The 10,000-nt window shown below is 31.6% G+C and overlaps 1 long non-coding RNA gene across 1 annotated transcript in view; it reads left to right on the top strand.

Moving 5' to 3' along the window:
* Positions 1–7,176, top strand: part of LOC137659565 (uncharacterized) — a 67,539-nt gene extending 60,363 nt beyond the window's left edge. The window contains exons 6-7 of the long non-coding RNA XR_011047578.1: positions 451–580; positions 5,637–7,176. This is a non-coding gene — a long non-coding RNA (uncharacterized lncRNA). The remainder of the gene's footprint in view (positions 1–450; positions 581–5,636) is intronic.
* The last annotated feature ends 2,824 nt before the right edge of the window (positions 7,177–10,000 follow it).

Here is a 10,000-nt window from a genome sequence, read left to right as displayed (position 1 = left end):
AAGGTATCGACATTTTAGATTCTGGATACATTTTTTAAACACTAATATTGCTTCTATAATTTTAAAAGTTTCTGAGTAAAGCTTTTGTATGACAACTTTCTTTAGTATATTGGGAATAGTCTATCATTGTTTTGTAGTTTATACCAAATTACCAGCGAATATTTTATGTCGAACAGGCTGACATAAGTCTGTATAGTATATATATTTTAATGTTGCTACTGTAATTTAAATATTATATTGATTATCAGTTAAGTTTATTAGCTTATTTCTTTATATCCTTTCCTCACTGGGCTATTTTTCCATGTTGGAACCCTTTGGCGTATAGCATCCTGCTTCCCCAACTCAGATTGTGTAGCTTAGTCAGTAATAAAAATATCATTTGTAATATGACAGCTATTGTGTGCATGTTTGGAAATAGAGTTCGTTGTTAATCTATTTTGAACATTCCAGGTAACATTCAAGGATTTCAAGATTTTTGGGTGCTGAAAAACAAGTGAAACTGAACTTTACATTTGTTATAGAATATTGATTCGACATTGTTGATCATAGGAAATGAAGTATCGTCTTATCCCTAATACAGGTGAGGTTTATTTGAACTTAGTTGCAATAGATTTCTCTTACATTATGTAAGTACATAAAATTTAAAGTACCCTATTCACGGTTCCAAGCATTTATCACATTCATACCATGAATTATTTTTTGAGATATGAATAAATAGATCTATTTTAGCACGTATTGTACTTGGAAATTAAATAGAAAAAAATCAGCATATTAGTGTGCACAAAAGTTGTTTGTACTGAAAAAGTTAAATGTTTGTTTTCTAACTCCAGGAAGGTTTTTAATCCGTTATCTTTGTCAATCTAATATACTATAAACATTTTGCTATAGATAATTTTCTTTTATGAGATTATTTCAATATTAATTTAGTTCTTGATTTTTTTTTTTATTTGATTAAATAATTTTCTTGTCATATAATACAATATCGTATACCCATATTTTTATTCATCGGTGTTCTAATTTCCTTTGTCGAAATCGAAGGTTTTGCCAGGGGCATGTATTTACCCCTGTCTGTTTGTTAGTTTATTTATTTGTTTGCTTGTTTGTGAGAAAGTTTGCACAGACACCACTGTAACGATTTTGACAAAATTTGGTAGTCATGTTGGGTATGACCCAAGGCTGAATGTGTAATATTTAGATAAAATACATAAAACTAAAAGTACACAGCAGTACAGTAATTAGAAAATAATTGCAATGTTAAGAAAATGACAAATATAATGTTAGTTTATTTTTTGTTTCTGAACATTACACAAAAACTACTGAACCAAGTTTGTGAACAACATCACACAAAGTCTACAGAAACCAATTTCAACGAAACCTGGTGAATATGTGGGGTATGACCAAAAGACAAATTCACTAAGTTTTGAAGAAAATGCATCAAAGTACAGTAAAAGTACGTTTTGGAGACCGCTTAGCGTGGCAAAAGCATGCTATATACTAAGTTCCCCTCTAGTTCTTTACTGAAATTAGCGAGGAACCTTCATTAAAATACTTTACCAAACATGAAAATTTATGTATCAAGCATTGTAAAAAAGTACTTATTTCTTACCCAACTGGGTCTTGGGATAAAGGCTGTCATCTTACAAACGCTCTAGTGGTACCTATAGCTTGAAATTTGATTACGGTATGTGTCTTCTGTACAATTTCACTTTTATAATGAAATCTGAAAGTGAAATTATGAATAAGGCACACACACACACACACACACACCGGAGACATAGAATCTCAAGTTGTTAGTTTAAGCTGTTGGATTATGAGAGATGTTATTCCAATCTTTACTTATCTGCACAAAATATTCTTCAACCTACTTTGGCTAGCTTAAGCTTCAGCTGTTTATGAAATACTCTACTGACTTGCTGTTGACATCTTATGCTGCTTAAAGTTATGAAATGCTCTTTTGACCTCCAGTTACCAAGGTATACTGCTAAAATATGTGAAATACTTTATAAAAGATTTAAACCCCCTCTCCATAAAGCAAGGACCAGGGAGAGCCAGGCAATGACTGTTAATGACTCATCGGTAGGCCTATAGCCTCCACCAAGCCCCGTATCTGTAGCTCACATGGATAGTGAGGTCACACACGACTAGAATATACCGAGCTTGAGCAGGACTGGAACTTTGTGCAGCAATTGCCAAAGAAGGATTTCCATTAGGTTACCCCAGCTTCCTAGCTGAAGTTGCTAGACTTTAAAATATATTGTTTGCTATCCAGTTGCTATCATACATTGCTGGACTATGGGGCATATATTCTTAGACTAGCAGTTGCTATAGTATCTTTAGCTGATGAACGTTTTGAGATATTCATCAGATCTGTACTTGCTACCTTGAGCTATTGAATTTCGTAAAATATTTCACTGATCTCTATTTGCTATTTTAAGCTATGGAACTTTTTGAAATACTTTTTTGAGCTTGTGAACTTTGTGAGATATTCTTCAAACCTACGGTTGCTAAGTTAAACAGCTGATTTTTTCTGAAAGTCTTTAGTGAAATATTTAATTGATCTCCAAGAACTTGCTCAAGCTACCGGGCTTTGTGAAATATTATTGGTCGGTTAGGTAGAGTTAACCAGTAACTCCTAAGAAGGTAGTTCTAGGTAAGTATGTTAGGAAAAATACAAATTACTTAAAAATTTGCGATTTTACAATCCAGTTGCTAGGTTAATCTGATGAGCTTGTGAAATTGTCTTTTGACCCTTTAAAAGTAGCTAAAGATGCTGGACTTTATGAAATATCTTTTGACTTATATTTAGTATCTTCTGCAACTGAACTTTGTGGAATATTTTTCAGGCCTGTAATTACCATCTCATGTTGCTGATTTGTTTTTGAATAATGTTCTGACCTATATTTGCTAGCTTAAGCTGCAGTACTTTATGAAATAATGCAGTTGCCAGTTAAAGAAGCTAGGCTTTTTGCAAAAGTTTTTGGACCTTCTTTTGGTAGCTTTTGTTGCTCAGAATTGTGAAATATTCTTTTGGCCTATAATTGCTAGCTTTAGCTGCTGAAATGTATGAAATGTCTATTTTGATATCTAGTTCCTGGTGTGAACTGCTGGAATATGTGAAATATAGTTTTGGCCTGCAGTGGCTATCTTAAATGGCTGGACTTGTAAATTATTTCTGAGATCTGCAGTTGCTTGCTGAAGCTGCTGAACATTATGCAGTATTCTTTTGACCACAAAATGCTAGCAAACATTGCTTTCCTTCACGAAATATTCCTTAGCCCTGTATTTCGTAGCTCCTGAAACTGAAATTCAGTTGCTAGCTTAAGCTGATGAACTTCATAAAATAATCTTGAACCTTAATTGCTAGCAAAAGATGCAGTACCTAGTGAAACATTATTTTGATCTACAATTGGGAATTTCTGCTGCTGAACTATGTGAAGCCTTCTTCAGAATTACAGTTGCTAGCTTAAGCAACTGAACTTTTGGAAGTATTAATTTGAACATCAGCTCTTGGAATTAGTGAAATATTTAGCTTAAGCTGATGAACATTGTGAAATACTCTTTTGACCACAAAATGCTAGAGAACGTTGCTTTCCTTCATGAAATATTCCTTAGTCCTGTATTTGGTATCTTCTGAAACTGAATCTTATGAAGTATTCTTCAGACCTGCAGTTGTTACCTTATGCTGCTGAACTATATGAATATTCTACTGGCTTGCAGTTGTTATCTTACGCTGCAGAACATTATGAAAATTCTTTGGAAATCCAGATGTTAGCTAAGAAAACCAGATTTTTCAACAATTCCTTAGACTACCGTTTAGTACCTTGAGTTGCTGAACTTTGTGCAATATTCTATTGAAATCCAGTTGCTAGCTTAAGCTGCTTAGCTTTGTAAAATACTCGTTTGACTACCAATTGATAGCTTAAGTAGTTGGACTTATAAATTTGAATGGGGGAGAGGAAACCTGTAATAATTGGTTGTTTAAACAGCTGGACATACAAAATATTTTGAAATCCAGTTGCTAAAGTAGCGTAAGCTGATGAACTCTATGAAATTCTATTTTGACAACCAGTTGCTATCTTAAGCTACCTTACCTGGTGAAAAAATATTTTGACCTACATTTGGTATAAACTTTGGTATATTCTTATGATCTGTATCTGGAAGCTTCTGTCGCTGAGCTTTGTTATGTATTCTTCAGACTTATGTTTGTTAGTTTGAACAGTTGAACTACTTGGAACGTTCTTTTGACCTGCAGTTGTTTGCTTTATTTCCTTGATTTTGTTGATTTGAAGAATATTTTATAAAGTCCAGTTGCTATCTTAAGCTGATGAACATTGTGAAGTGCCATTTTGATCACCTAATTCTCGCAAAAGATGAATTTATTGGGAAATATCCTTCTGACCTACATTTAGCTAATTCTGGAACTGAAATTTGTGAAATATTTTTTTCTTTTTAATATAAATGTGGTAGCTTCTGGTGTTGAAATCTGTGAAATATTGTTCAGACCTGCAGTTGTTAGTTTAAGTTGTAGGATTTTATGAAATATTCCTTTGAAATCAAGTTGCTGGCTAAAGAAGCCGTATTTTGTGCAAAATTCTTTAGACCTTCGGTACCTTGTGGTACTGAGCTTGGTGAAATATCATATTTGATATCCAGTTGCTGGTGTAATCTACTGGATTGTGTAATATTTTTTGGCCTGTGACTTTGTGTCATAATCTTTGGACCAGTAGTTCCTAACACAAACTGTTGGATATTGAAAATATTTTTTTTGACCTTCAGTCTCTAGCTTAATCTGCTAATGTGTAAAATAACCTTCTTATCCCGAATTGCTAGCTTGAAGAATTGAATAATATTTAACTTTTCACGTGATAATTGCTTGGTTAAACTGATAGATTTTGGGAAATTTATTCTTTTTTTATATCCAGTTGCTAGCTTAAACTGATGAACAACAATAAATACTCTTTTGACCCCCAGTTGCTAGCTTAAACTGATAAACATCAATAAATACCCTTTTGACCCCCAGTTGCTAGCTTAAACTGATGAACAACAATAAATACTCATTTGACCCGCCCCCAAACTTGCTTGCTATAAGTACTCTACCTTGTGAAATAAATATTTTAACCTGTATGTGGATGCTTATGTTACTGAGCTTTGTGGAATATGCTTTTGACATCAATTGGGTAACTTCTGCTGCTAAGTTTTATTAATGTTTTTAAGACCTCTTAATAGCTTAAGCTGTTGAACTTTGTAAATTATTGTTTTAACCTCCAGTTGGCTAATTGAGCTTTGTAAAATATAATTCCCAATTGGAGTTGCTAGCTTAAGCTGAACTTTTTGGATTTTTAATGGTCTTTGAGCCCTAGTGAGTAGCGTGCCCTAGTGGAATATTTTTGTAAATGTTTGTTGAATAATTTCCAACTCTGTAATAACAGAAAATAATTAATACTGATTATTTCTATATTTTTCATAAAATATGAGAAATAACTTATTACTGGAAATTCTATTATTTTTAACAGATTATATTTCAGAAGAATTTTCCCTTAGTTATGTTTTATTTAGACAACTGTGATCTAAAGTTTTTATATTTCCTTAGATCGTATAATTTTGGATGATTTTAGTAACAAAGATAAAATTTTCAGAGGTCTGCAACCACAGCTTTAATACTTCTTCATATCGACTAAGAAAATAACTCACGCAAAAGCAGAAAGAACAGAAATTTTGCATTATGCAACAATAACAGTGGGACTTATGAAGTTATGATCCAATCTGAAGAGAAAGGGCAATTTGAAAAGTCTGGAATGTATTCTATTTTTTTACCAAGGACACCATAGAAATTAGCAATTAATGATTATTATTTTGATAACATAGCTACATCTGTACTTTTTTTTCATATTAACATTGTTTTATATTAATTTCCCAACCGAAAACCGATTGTTAATTCTATTATATAGAATTATTTAATTATTAATTTTCCAACCTAAAACTATGTTTATTATATTATATAGAATTATTTATTTATACATTATCTGGTATATATATTACTTCACCAAAATAGAGTTTGTTTTTTAGAAATGTTATTCATAGCCATTATATTAAGAAAATTACACTCTCAAATAAGACTGAAGTTATCCTTAGGTGGAAATATGTGTGGAAATTGATTTATACAAAATACATGTTACTGTACTGGTTTTTCAGGATGGGAGAAAAAGAAACTTTTTAAGAGTCAACCAAATTCTTAATAGCCTGAGACAATTGTATACCACTGTAATTTATTATTGGCCTGGTAATTAATAGTGCCTATGTCTCAGCATATAATGTATATTTCTTCTTTCCCATGAAGAGGTAAACCATCTTGATTTACCCTCAGTGATGAGATATGCTTTCTTTATTTTTCTGTTGATTAACTGCATAGACATACTTTTCACCAAAATTAAATAAGATAAATAAAATATATATAGCCAAGTAATTAGAATGAGCCTGCAAAATGAAGCATATCAAAGAATTTATCTCTACTAAATAAAGATAAATTTTACAAAAATAAATTTAACTAATGTAATAGACTCTTCCAAAGTAAATGTATGTGATATTCCAGCAAAGTAAAACTCTCATGTTTAGTTCTTCAAAGGTTTTCTCTCTTCATATTCTTATGTATGCATAAATGTTTGATGTAAAATATACCTAGGGAAAATTGATTAACATTGTTATTTTTCCAGCAACTAACACTTTATACATTTTATATAAGATCCAGCATTTCTGTATCATAATATATGTTAAAATACAGTTTAGAATGTTCAACCTTGTTTCTATACTGTTTTTGTAGTGTTCCAAGTCGTTAACATGAGGTTTCTTGGAAGGAGCGTTGCTCTTCTGTCTTCTTGAATGGTCTTACTGTACCTCAATACCATTTCATATTCAGGGATACTTTCGATTATTTACCAATAAATTATAATGAGTGGAAATAAATTGTTTAAAAAACCATAATTTATTTAGAATTTGAAGGTAAGATTTAGATAACATTCGCAGTGAGTAAAGTAAACAATGTATTGTTTTATGAATATGTATGTATATTCTTTCTACAGTATTGTGTGTGTGTCCCTATATCAGAAGTGTACATAGATATTACATTAACTAAACTTGAAATTTATGCAAGATTTGATTTGTGGGGCGATTTTAGTTTCCTGTTGTTGTTGGTTATTTTTCCCCATTTTGTGGTTTTAGGTAGTATTCACAGCAAAACACTGTCCACATCTGTGATAGATGAAATTTCTGTTCTTTTAAAAAGGTATATTATTTAAAGCTTCGGTAAATTTTAGGTATTTCATTATATTTGTGACTTGAGACTATATTTCAGAGAAATAAAGTAAAGGTCAAAATAAACAAACATTTAGAAAGGTTACTTGTCCAAATTGTTGCATTACAGTAGTCTTCTAATTTAATTTCTACTTTCTTTAATGAGTGCACATACTATTATGGATACCTATATCTTTATTGATATCTTTATAAAAACATAACTATGCATTGTGAAAAGTTCTTACGAAGTTAATGCCTAAAGAATTAACATTCTGAAAATCATTGATATCTATCAATATAGGAATTTTTATGAAAATCCGTCCCACCTTTAGAAACATGCAAATATTCCAATTTTTCAATGTACCAAAATGTTTAAATGTGTTCTGATATAAAAGGATTTTTTTCATGATAGTTTTTCTCTTTCTAATGGGGACTAGAAAGTTTTATTATAATTTCATGAATGTTCTCTAATGGGGGATCTTTATAATTTGAGTTCAATGAAAGATTGAAAAAAGAAAATCAGACAATGGCAAGTTTAAGTAAAATTTGGAAATCAAATCACCCGAAATTACATATAAAAATGATGTTTTATATCAGTTAAGTGAGATCGGTGTTACTGTAGGGACATGAGTCGTGGTAGGACAATGAAACAATATCCAACAGATTTTGTAGATTTGAGAACAAAGCCCTCAGAAGAGTATTTGGGAGTTAAATGGCAGGACAGGATTAGAAATGAAACTATACGAGATATTACTCGAGTGCCATATGTGGATGAGATTATGGCTGGGGGCAGATGGAGATGGTTTGGGCATGCTCTTCGCACTCCCCAATAGAGACTAGTTCACCAAACTTACAACTGGGCTCCGCAAGGCACTAAAATATTTGGAAGACCCAGGCCTACTTGGCTGAGGACTATGAAGCATTAAGTAATTTTGATAACCTTCCAACCTCAACAAGAAAGAGAATCTCTCTCTCTCTCTCTCTCTCTCTCTCTCTCTCTCTCTCTCTCTCTCTCTCTCAATAGTGAGTAAAGAATTCTAATGAATGGTTATTAAGACTACTAAGCATAAAGGCTTGTCTCACTCTCAAATGGAAACACAAGTCCTAATACATTTTGCAGAAGTAGAGAAATTTTCCTGAAAAAAAAATTGTCTTAAACTGAGATGGATGATAAAAAGGCCTTTGATATACGTCAGGTAACCTGGTGTATAATAAAAAAGAGCAAAACGCAGAGGTGTTCTCAAGAGAAAATGTAAAAACATTAGATTTTGAGAGAAGGTCACATTTACTCTCATACGGTTTAGCTAGCTTGTATTTCTAGTCTTTACTGGGGATGGTTTACTATTCCCTTTCTCGAAATTTCATACATCACCTTTTATACAGTGTGATTATCTTGTTACTATTATTGATTTAATATCTTTTCAGTATTTGTCTTTTTGCTTGTATATATCAAGTCATTATTGTTTCCTTGGGATCCATTTTTTTTATACTGTTGTCTAAACTGGAAAGAATATAATACAGTATTTCAAGATTATTGTGTTAATGTAAAACTAGTATTAACTAGAGGAGCACTCAGTAGAGAGCATGCCTTTACTTCACGAACCAGCCCTATTTTGTTCTTATTTCCATTGCATACTTATACTTCTATGTGTTTACTTCAAAATCCAGTGCATTTGTTTTTGGGTTATATCCTACATGTCCGTCAAGTTTCGTGTAATTGGTTTAATAGTTTTAGTGTAATGTTCATAAACAGATTATTTTCAAAGTTCTGCTGCATTCTTTTCTCTTGATTTACTTTATTGATAGTTTTACAGATTCATCCTTGGGTCATACCCAGCCACCAAGTTTGATTAAAACGGTACAGTATTTTTTGTATAAAGTTGATTATAAACAAACAAACAAACAAACTAGGAAACATACGAAACAGACAGGAGTAAATGAATATCCGTCACGAAATCTTCGATTTTGTCAAAGGCAATAAGAAATAATTACTTTTGAGTTTCTAAAAGAGTTTTAGTATTCAAAATTTACAATAATATTTTTGATTGAGCCTAGTTACTGGTAAGAAGTAATAAAAAAAAATACATGGACAAGAGATTTTGTCAGGTTTATCTCTGAAGTCTTTATTCTCCAAGCTAGTATAAAGGAGCGTAACTTACAACAGAAATGTCCACCCAAAGTTTGAGTTATGGGGGACATGATATACTTTGTCCTACCAGAAGTAATTAACCTTAACATTCTATATGTGCTAGGGTAGGTATGTAACTAAATATTTCATGCCATTCAGCCATATGACACAATTGATTTCAGATGCTTAAGGTTAAGAACCAGTATTTAGGTTAACAAGCATAGTACACCCACCAATTTTGGACCCAAATTATTCTAATTTCTATTCTCCTGTGTTCCATACTGATCTTACTTTCCATTTTTTATTTAATTCAGATTTATTTATTTTATTTAATCATTGTTTGATTTATTAAATTTGTTTTATTTAATTAATTTATTTTACTAGATTTATTTGATTAAATTTTATTTATTTAATTTTGATTTAATTCTGGTAATTGTTTTGTCACCATGGCATTTTCTTTTCAAAAAGGGTATATATTTTCCTTATGCATCTTTTCATATTAAATTTCACATTAGTGTACCCTTTCTGCTTTACCATTCTATTACCATGTAGGAACTTTAAGAAACAGTTATGCCAATTTAGTAG

Source organism: Palaemon carinicauda, chromosome 20 (assembly GCF_036898095.1).
Source record: "Palaemon carinicauda isolate YSFRI2023 chromosome 20, ASM3689809v2, whole genome shotgun sequence".
Taxonomy (NCBI): Eukaryota; Metazoa; Arthropoda; class Malacostraca; order Decapoda; family Palaemonidae; genus Palaemon; species Palaemon carinicauda.
This window is presented reverse-complemented; position numbering and strand designations above follow the sequence as displayed.